This window comes from Ailuropoda melanoleuca, unplaced genomic scaffold (assembly GCF_002007445.2).
Source record: "Ailuropoda melanoleuca isolate Jingjing unplaced genomic scaffold, ASM200744v2 unplaced-scaffold9239, whole genome shotgun sequence".
In the NCBI taxonomy this organism is placed as follows: domain Eukaryota; kingdom Metazoa; phylum Chordata; class Mammalia; order Carnivora; family Ursidae; genus Ailuropoda; species Ailuropoda melanoleuca.
In genome coordinates, this window is record NW_023254702.1 from 14,730 (window position 1) to 24,403 (window position 9,674).

Consider the following 9,674-nt stretch of genomic DNA (forward strand, 5'->3'; position numbering starts at 1 on the left):
CCCACCCCTCTCCCCTCTGAAACCCTCAGTTTGTTTCCCAGCGGCCATAGTCTCTCATGGTTCCTTCCCCCTTCTGTTTACCCACTTTTCTTCTTCCCTTTCTTCTCCTACCCATCTTCCTACTTCTTATGTTCCATAAATGAGTGAAACCGTATGATAATTGTCTTTCTCTGCTTGACTTATTTCACTTAAGAAGATGTGGTCCATATATGCAGTGGAATATTACTCAGCCATCAGAAAGAACGATTTCCCAACATTTGCAGCAACATGGACTGGACTGGAGGAGATTATGCTAAATGAAAGCAATCTCTTGATTCTTTTCCCGACATGTCTTCAGGTAGTAGATGCCCTTCCAATTGTCATTGGGAGAACGCTGTTCCGGGAGACCAGAGTCTAGACCTGGATCAGTCACACACTTTCTGTGTGACCATTAACAAGTTGTATATCTTTCTGCAGCATCTGCTTTCTCTCCTGCAAAATGAATGGACAAAGCAGGTACTATGGGTTCTTCTAGCTCCAAATTTCTGAGATGATAATAATTTATTATCTTGTATCTCCTCCCTAATTAGACCTCAGATGACAGACCATTTCAGCTGGAAATGAAGAGAGTAAGTGAGTTGTATGGACGAACTACCCTTCCAGGGCCCTGGTGAAGTATTCAACTGTGACGTAGATTAAAAATTCTCTGTGCACACTGTGTTTTCTCTTCATAATGAAGGGAGCTGTGCACAAAGGAATAGGGTTGTAGGGTATTAATTTGCTTCTGCTCTGCTGGGTCAAATGGCACTGAAGAGGTTAGGTGTTTGTCATCCAAACATGCACAAAGTTCAGGAAAGGAAGGAGCCTAGAGCTTGGTTACTTTGGACAAATTACAGCTCCATAGGGACCACTTCTTAAAATGATCCAGAGGAGAATTCAACTTTTTAATGGTCCTCTTGCTCATGCCAATATCACATAATGACCAGAGGTTTTCTCTAGAGAGCCGAGATAACTCTTGTCTCACTGATTACTCTATTGCTAAATGTTTCTCTGTGGTAAGGATAAGTAGTTAACAAAGGCATGTTGGATATTCCAGTGAACCTTCTGAAAACTGTTGTGGTTACAAAGTGATTAACTTATGTAAGTGAATCAATGTGGCCAATGAACCAAGCTATGCACACAGAACGTATCCAGGAGGCGGAGAATCCCAAAGCTTAGTCACACTCAGGAGAGCAATGTGTAGTATTTAAAGGTGAATTCCAGAAGAAAAATGAAAAAAAAAGAACCATGAGAATGATGTCTTTGATTCAGAAAGACTCAACATGAAATGATAGACAGTTGAAAGATGGTTCTAGAATTTATACATGTTGCTTTCGCATTGATTCCTGGAGCAAAAGTAAAAAATCCTTGCATTTNTTTATGTAAATGAATCCATGTGGCCAGTGAACCAAGCTATGCGCACAGAACGTATCCAGGAGGCAGAGAATCCCAAAGCTTTGTCACACTCAGGAGAGCAATGTGTAGTATTTCAAGGTGAATTCCAGAAGAAAAATGAAAAAAAGAACCCTGAGAATGATGTCTTTAATTCAAAAAGGCTCAACATGAAATGACAGACAGTTGAAAGATGGTTCTAGAATTTGTACATGTTGCTTCCGCATAGGTTCCTGGAGCAAAAGTAAAAAATCCTTGCGTTTACGGGAAGCTTGTCAGCTCAAGAGGCTGTCCTCAAGCTTCCACTGTGTACATGGTACCCATCCTATCTGCAGTTAGCAAATGTCACCATCCCCTTTCTTGTGCAAGTTGTTATGTCCCAGGGGCAGATGGATTTTACTCTGCTATGTAGAATAATAGATCGGAGGGGTGAGTGAGTTAGCCTGAGATTTAAAATCTACGTGATTGTTGGAAACAATTATAGAGGGGAAAGTCAGAAAGAGAGATTTCGTGTGAAAAGGATAAATTAGATTNAAAAATGATAAATTAGATTTGGCTTGTTTCATCATAATCATATGTCTTGAGTGTAGAGCATCAAATTTTTTTTCCGTTAAGAGATCATTAGTTTCCTTCTCAGCCCTAACTCACTAGGAATGTCAAAATCAGGGTCATTGTGGCACTTTTGTATGAATTACAATTAGTTATGATGTGGTTGCAATTACTGATTTTGGGGAAATAATGTTGCTTTACTACCATTAGGTGAAAAATCGGAACAGGGATCCCCATCTGTAGGTGTGTGATGTGAATAGTTCTCCTGGGGTTGGGCAGTGCACACTTGTATGATCCTGTACAGAGCCCTGTCAGAGGAGATAGTGATTGAAAAAGAAATGGCTTACCTGCCTTCCCAGAGTTTTATCTTTTAAATGACTACCAGAGATATAGGTACTGCTAAGAGATCAAGGCAAGAGGGAAAGGTCTGGAAATGGGACCTTATGATATATGCCCATGCAAAGAGAGAAAGTCGGGGAAGGAGAATAAAGAGGAAGAGCCTGTGAAGTTTGAGGAGAATTAGTTTTCGGCAGTATCATAAGTGTCCTCAGGATTCATAATCATTCAGATGGAAAGCATTACCTTCTGTTTTGCTTTTTAGAAGAGTTTGTGTGGGATTAGAATTGATTCTTTAAGTGTTTAGTATAATGCACTGTGAAGGCATCTGGGTCTGCGTTTTTCTTTCTGGGATATACTTTAAAAATATATTAGTAGTAGTCTTTTTTTAGGAGGCTTGTTTTATTTTACGAAGTCCACACAAAGGAACAAAGTCAACACAGAGGAACAACCAACAAAAAGTAGCAGGAAAGAGACCCAGTTAAGAGCAGCTTCCCGAGTCCAGCAGTTCTTTCAGTCATGGTTAACATGGGGCCCAGCATGGGGGTCCATCTGTCCAGTCTGTCTGTCTATTCTAGATGCATCTAACACAGAAAACCTGCAAATGTCATCACGTAGCTCCATCTGAACGTTAACAGGGCAGACAAAAGGAAATCATTCCATGGCTGAGAACAAAGAAAAAAACAGAACTTCATTGTTTCTTTTCCCCAAATGAAATCAATAGGGAAGGTCCTGTGTGATTCCAAAATCTCCAGGGTAGAAATGGAGCGATCTGAAATGTCAAAGACCCCATTATTTTGTAAAGAAAGTACACCTCAAAATATTCTAATTGCATGTGTGAACCACGAACTACTGTCTCAGCTACCCGTGCCAGCCCCAAGGGTCCTGGGAGGGTGGTGGGGACTGTCCCTGGCTGTCCTATCATCTTGCTGTGGAGTGACAAGCCGAGCTGGGGATGGGGAGACACTGCTGAACAAGGTTTTGTAGTCTGAGGTTTTGTTCAGGTGTGACTTCTGTCTTTTAGGAGTTTTGAGGCCAACTCAGTTGTGTGTTTTCAGTTTTGAGGTGAAGTCCAACGGCAGGACCCTCTACCCACTGAGACCACATGCTCCGAGTGTTGGTGGGAGGTGGTGTCTCCTTTTGGCACCACAGAGTTGAATATTAAAGTAAGAAAAGCTGTCCCAGTTGCTGGTTTTGGACACCTTTCTCCCTGAGGGCTGCCGTACGCAGGGTGATGATGGTGTTGTCGCTGCCGTCTTCCTTCTGGACCTGCTTCAGCTCCTGCTGTTCCATCTTGTCGCCATTCTGGCGGTTTGTGGGAAGGGAGGTTGACACCGATGCACGTGTTGCCATCGTGTCCAGAGGACTCGCCACATTGTTCACCTGGTTACGGCCAGTGGCAGGGATTGGCATCAGGCGAGTCCTGCTTCGGGGGACCGTTTTTGTTGGTTGCTGGTGCTGACCTATAGGTGCCTGCTGCGCTGTGGTGACAGTGTGGACAGGGGTGGTCTGTGGATCCTGAATGATCCGGCTGGCAGCGCCCGCTGTGGCATGGGTAATGGCAGGAATAGATTCCACGTTCACTTTTACTTCTTTGTGATCTCCATTGTCTTGCAGCTCTGCCATAGGAGGGGCCACAGCCGCCTGAGTGACCAGAGCCTGGACTGCAACAGTGTATGTGCTTCCCGGGGCCAGACCTGCCATGCTGGTGACAGGCACTGCGGGGATCTGGTGGGCGACGTGCGCTGTCTGCACTACAGGCTGCTGGGAGGTCAAGGTGGTCATGGGAGCAGCGACCGTGTAGGTGATGGGATTGATTGATCGTCTGTGGCAGCTGCCACTGCCCGGCCATTAAAATGGGCTGACGAGACACAGGGGAGCCTGGTGCACCCTTGGCAAACCATGCCTCCTGGATGATGGCCAGTTTGGGCTGTGAGGCACTGGGCTCAGGCTCCAGGGGGGTGGTAAAACTTCCCTTGACAGGCTCTTGGGGTTCTGGGCACCACTGGCGAGTGCAGACAGCACTCCAGCATGATTGGGAGAGGCTGGGCCACTTCTGGAGAAGAGGGGTCCTGGAGGGTTTCTAAAGCAAGGCACGCCCATGGACTGTCTTTTCCTAAAAGCCTGCTCTATGAATTTGCTTTCAGAGGCAGGATCTGTCCTCGGAATGAGCCCTTTTGCCTGGTTCTTCCTGGGAACGTGGTACTATGATGAAATAAAGATTCAGAGAGAGATTGTGGCAAATTGGATTCAGCCAGCTCTTGTCCGCTGTCTTGTAGTATGGATAATTTTTAGTGATGTGGGTATAAATACCATTTAGGGTAAGTTGCTTCTCAGGAACCATCATCGTTTTCTGTTCTATGAATTCTGCATAGGAATAAGATGTCTTTGAATCCTTCTTGGGGCTGTCTCCACCAGAAGCCTCCTTTTCATTTTCTGGCTGCCAGGTGTCGGCCATTCACTTGAAGTCAGCTGGTATCACCCTGCTCCCAGGGGTCTGGGTGGTCAGGAGTTGGCAGCACTGGGTGGCCATGGCCACCAAGGAAGGGGGCCATGGCATTTGGAATGTGGATGGTCAGGGCCGAGATGTGGGCCTGCACAGTCTTCACCCGGGACCTGGGAGCCTCCTACTTCTCCGTCTTCTCACTGGACGGGGCAGTGAATGGGATCCTGAGATTTGTGCTTGGGAACGTGGAGGTGCACACGCACGGCCATTGTCTGGTTGTGTCCTGCACCTCTGGAACACAGCGTCCACCAACAGGGCAAACATCCATTCTCACCGGGGCAGCGCAGGTAGAAGTCGCTGCTGGCGTTGGGCCTGGGCTGCCCTGGAACGCTCTGGGGCGCTCAGCCATGGCCGCGTCCTCCGCTGCCACTGCCTCTGCCACGGCCTAGCAAGGGTGGGGGCAGGGAGGGCGTGAAGACCTCAAGGTGCCCTGCGAGATGAAGCTCAAGGGCAGGTGCTCCCGTCAACCGAGGCCTGCAAGGAGTTGCACTGGCTGGTCACCCAGCGCGTCTTCCTCAGGTACTCCAACACCTCCCGGCCCTCCAGGCGTGCCATGGCCCAGCCACCACGTGGAGACCCGCCGCCTGCGCCCTGGCTGCCCCCTGGCGCCACCGCCTGTGGGAGGCCGACCTAGCGCCCTGGGCCCATGAGAGCCAGGCTGTCCCCGCCGCCGCCACCGCAGCCATGGTGCTGAGGGTCAGGTGAGGCCGCTGGCTGGGTAGCTCCAGGCCTGGGTTATACTCTTTTTATTGCTCACTTGATCATTTCGTTTGGTACAGGTCTGCTCAGATTATCTGTTTTGACTTGAGTCAGGTTTGGTAGTTTGTGTCTTCTTAGAAACATGTCCATTTCCTATAGGTGACCTACTTTTCTGGCTGTTTATAGCATTCCCTTATAATCCTTTTTATTTTTGTAAGGTGGGTAGTAATGCTCCCATTCCAAAATTTAATCATTTTAATGTTCTCTCTCTTCCTTCTTGGTCAGTCTAGTGAAAGGTTTGTCATTTTTGTTGATTTTTACAGAGAACCAACTTTTGGCTTTGTTTGCTCATCTCTCTTGTTTTATACTATTTCATTTATGTTTACTCTGTTATTTCCTTCCTTATGCTTGTTTTCTCCCCCGTATGCTTCTTTTAACTTTAGTGTGCTCTTTTTATTTTTTTAAGATTTTTTATTTCTTTGACAGAGATAGACAGCCAGCAAGAGAGGGAACACAAGCAGGGGGAGTGGGAGAGGAAGAAGCAAGCTCCCAGCGGGGAAGCCCGACGTGGGACTCGATCGATCCCGGATTGCAAGGATCATGCCCTGAGCCGAGGACAGACGCCTAATGACAGTGCTACCCAGGTGCCCCTAGTTTGCTCTTTTTACTTCACTATTCCTATACTGGAAAGTTAGGTTCTTGAGTGGAGATTTTTCTTTTAATACATCTGTAACTATATAAACACATCTGTAACTATAAACACTCTAGGTGTTTGCTTACAGATAGAAATTGGATGAGATGTACATAGACCATTTCATAGAGTCTGTTGAGTGTATTCCAAGGCATTCTGGCTGGCTACTACCCATGAAATCAACAACATCTCCCTCTTCCTCCTTTCTTTTTCCTTCCCCTCCATATCTGAATTCCTTTTTTCTCCATTCATAATTGCGAGACTATTTTTCATGATTTGGAGCATGTAGCATCTATCATGGCTGTAGTCTGCCGTATGTTTACTCTCCTGCAATGATGGAACTCCGCCAGGGCTTGGGACATTTGCTGCCTCCATATCCTTTTCTCCTCAATATCATCAAACCTCATGGTCTCGTCATCTTCACTGCAGAGGTGGATACATGTTGTACCATGTATCGCTATCTCATTCCTTTTTATTACTGAACAGTATTCCACTTTATGGACATACCACTTGGGTTTAACCATTTGTCAATGGATAGACATGTTGGTTTTTTCCACTTCTTGGATCGGATGAGTTATGCTGCCATGAATATGTACAAATTTTTGTGTGGACATACACTTTCCTTTTTCTTTGAGAGAGAGAGTATGAGTGTGGGGGGGGAGAGGCTGAGAGAGAGGGTAAAGAAGAATCTTTTTTTAATTTTTATTTTTAAATTCTATTTAATTATTTTATAAATTAATTTATATTACATTTATAGTTTATCAATTAATGAACATATAGTGTAATATTAGTTTCAGAGGTAGAGTTTAGTGATTCATCAGTTGCATACAACACCCAGTGCTCATTCCATCAAGTACCCTCCTTAATGCCCATCGCCAGTTACCCCATCCGCCCACTGACCTCCCCTCATGCAACGTTTGGCTTGCTTTCTATAGTTAAAAGTTTCTTTGGTTTGTCTCCTTCTCTGATTTCATGTTATTTTATTTTTCCTTTCCTTCCTCTATGATATTCTGTTTTGTTTCTTAAATTCCACATATGAGTGAAATCATAGAATTGTCTTTCTGTGATTGACTCGTTTCACTTAGCCTAATACCCTCTGGTTCCATCCACGTCATTGGAAATGGTGAAATTTCGTTTTCTTTCATGACTGAATAACATTCCATTGCATATCTACACATTTTTTTAAAATTTATTTTCTGAAGATTTCATTTGTTTATTTAAAAGAGAGAGAGAAAAAGTGGAAAGTGGGGCTGAGGGAGAAGGAGAAGCAGACTCCCTCTGAGCAGGGAGCCTGATGTGGGGCTTCATCCCCACCCCAGACCCTGGGATCATGACCTGAACCCAAGGCAGACACCTAACCGACTGAGCCACCCAAGCACCCTGTACCACATCTTTATGCATTCATTTGTTGGTGGACACCTGGGCTCTCTCCATAGTTTGGCTATTGTGGACATTGCTGCTATAAACATTGGGGTGCAGGTGCTCCTTCGGATCAGTATATTTGTATCCTCTGGGTAAATACCTAGTAGTGCAATTGCTGCATTGTAATGTAAGTCTACTTTTAACTTTTTGAGGAACCTCCATATTGTTTTCCAGAGTGGCTCTATGGGAAAGAATCTTAAGCATGCTCCATGCTCAGTGCAGAGCCTGATGTGGGGCTGGATCTCACAACCCTGAGGTCACGACCTGAGCCAAAATCAAGAGTCTGATGCTGAACAGACTGAGCCACCCAGGTGCTCGGAACATATGTTTTCAGCTTTCTTCAGTATAGGAGTGACTCTGGTGGATTATGATACCTTGTGTCTTTAACATTTTGAAGAGCTGCCATTTTTAAATTTTTTTTTATTTTTGCCAAAATGCCTACATCATTTTATCTTCCTACCAATAATTATTGACGGTTCTAAATTCTCCATGTCCTTTCTGACACTTGTCATTTTCTGTCTTTTTGATTACAGTTATCCTAGAGCATGTGAAGTGGTATCTTGTGGTTTGGCTTTGCATTTCCCTGAAGGCTATTAATGTTGAAAAGTTTTTCATGGGTTTACTGGCCATTTGTCTGTCTTCTTTGGAGCAATGTCTATTAGAATCCTTTGCCTATTCTTAAGTGGGGTTGTCTTATATTGAGTTGTAAGTGTTCTTTATTTATTTTGGGAACAAGGTAGACCATATACATTTACTGTGATTATCGATGGGGTTTGGTTTGAAACTACCATTTTGCTATTTGTTTACTATTCTCATTTTCTTTTATGTTTCTATTTATCATTTGGATTCACTGAGCTTTTTTAAATTATTTTTTTATAATATTTTTATTATGTTATGTTAGTCACCATACAGTACCTCCCTAGTTTTTGATGTAATATTCTATGATTCATTACTTGCGTATAACACCCAGAGCACCATGCGATACGTGCCCTCCTTAATACCCATCACCGACCGGCCTATCACTGAGCTTTTAAAGAAAATGTTTTATTTCATCTCCAGTATTACCTTATTAGCCATGTCACTTTATTTTAACTGTTTGTCAAGCATTTAGAGAATACATCTTTAATGCAGTACATCGTCAAATAATATTATACCACTGCCTGCATAATATAGGAATCTTTCCAACTTCCGTCTTCTTCCTTCCAGTCTTTTGGTTGTTATTTTCATATGTTTTATTCCTGCATGTTATCAGTTCCACAATGCATTACTATTGTTTTTGCTTTAGGTAGTCACAGCTGCTTTTGGGAGATTGAAAACCCACTGGTACAAACATCTTGATATTTTTGCCTTATATAAAGAGGTTATCTGATGTGGACAATCTGTTAAGAATGGATTGTAATTTCTTGCTTTGAATTTTCCTGAAACAGTAGAAAAGACAAATGAGGAGGTGTTGAGTCCTATATTTCTGGAAACTTATTGAGTTCCAGGCTGCCTGTTGGGCATTTTGGGAGCCCGTGGATTGATAGCAGTTTATGTAGGATTCATGGGTGAGGTTTCCTTTGGTTTCAGTGGACTTTGACTCTCTGGTGGATGTTGCGGTGGTTGGTACAGTGGCAGAACAAACTGATGTCCTGCTAATTGCCAAAGGTTTGGAACTGTGTCTATATTTGGAGGCTGCTGGTTTTATTGTCTACTTATTAAATTGCTAAATGACNATTAAATTGCTAAATGACGGAAATTAATAACAGGAAATTCATTAAAATGGAAAACTCATAATAGTACCCCTGAGTATTCATTGATGGCAAATTCCATTCTAGTCATCCAGTGATCACTTCAAAATGCTGTGTCAGGCAGAGGCAGATAAAAATCCCAAAGCTTTCAAGACTGCAATTTACCCTGTGTAAAATTGTGTGCTCTAGGATTTTCCATCCTGGGCTTCTGTAACAGGGTATAAGAGGTCAATTGAACCAGGAGGAGGTACAAGAGTAAATGTTTGATGTCCGTGGGAAGTCTCTTTTAAACAAGCAAGATAAGTCTGTGAGGTAATGTGACTGATTTTAC

At 43.8% G+C, this 9,674-nt stretch overlaps 1 pseudogene; it reads right to left on the reverse strand.

The window, feature by feature from the left end:
• Window positions 1–3,456: 3,456 nt before the first annotated feature.
• The window catches only part of LOC117800945, a 24,793-nt pseudogene continuing 18,575 nt past the window's right edge, over window positions 3,457–9,674 (reverse strand).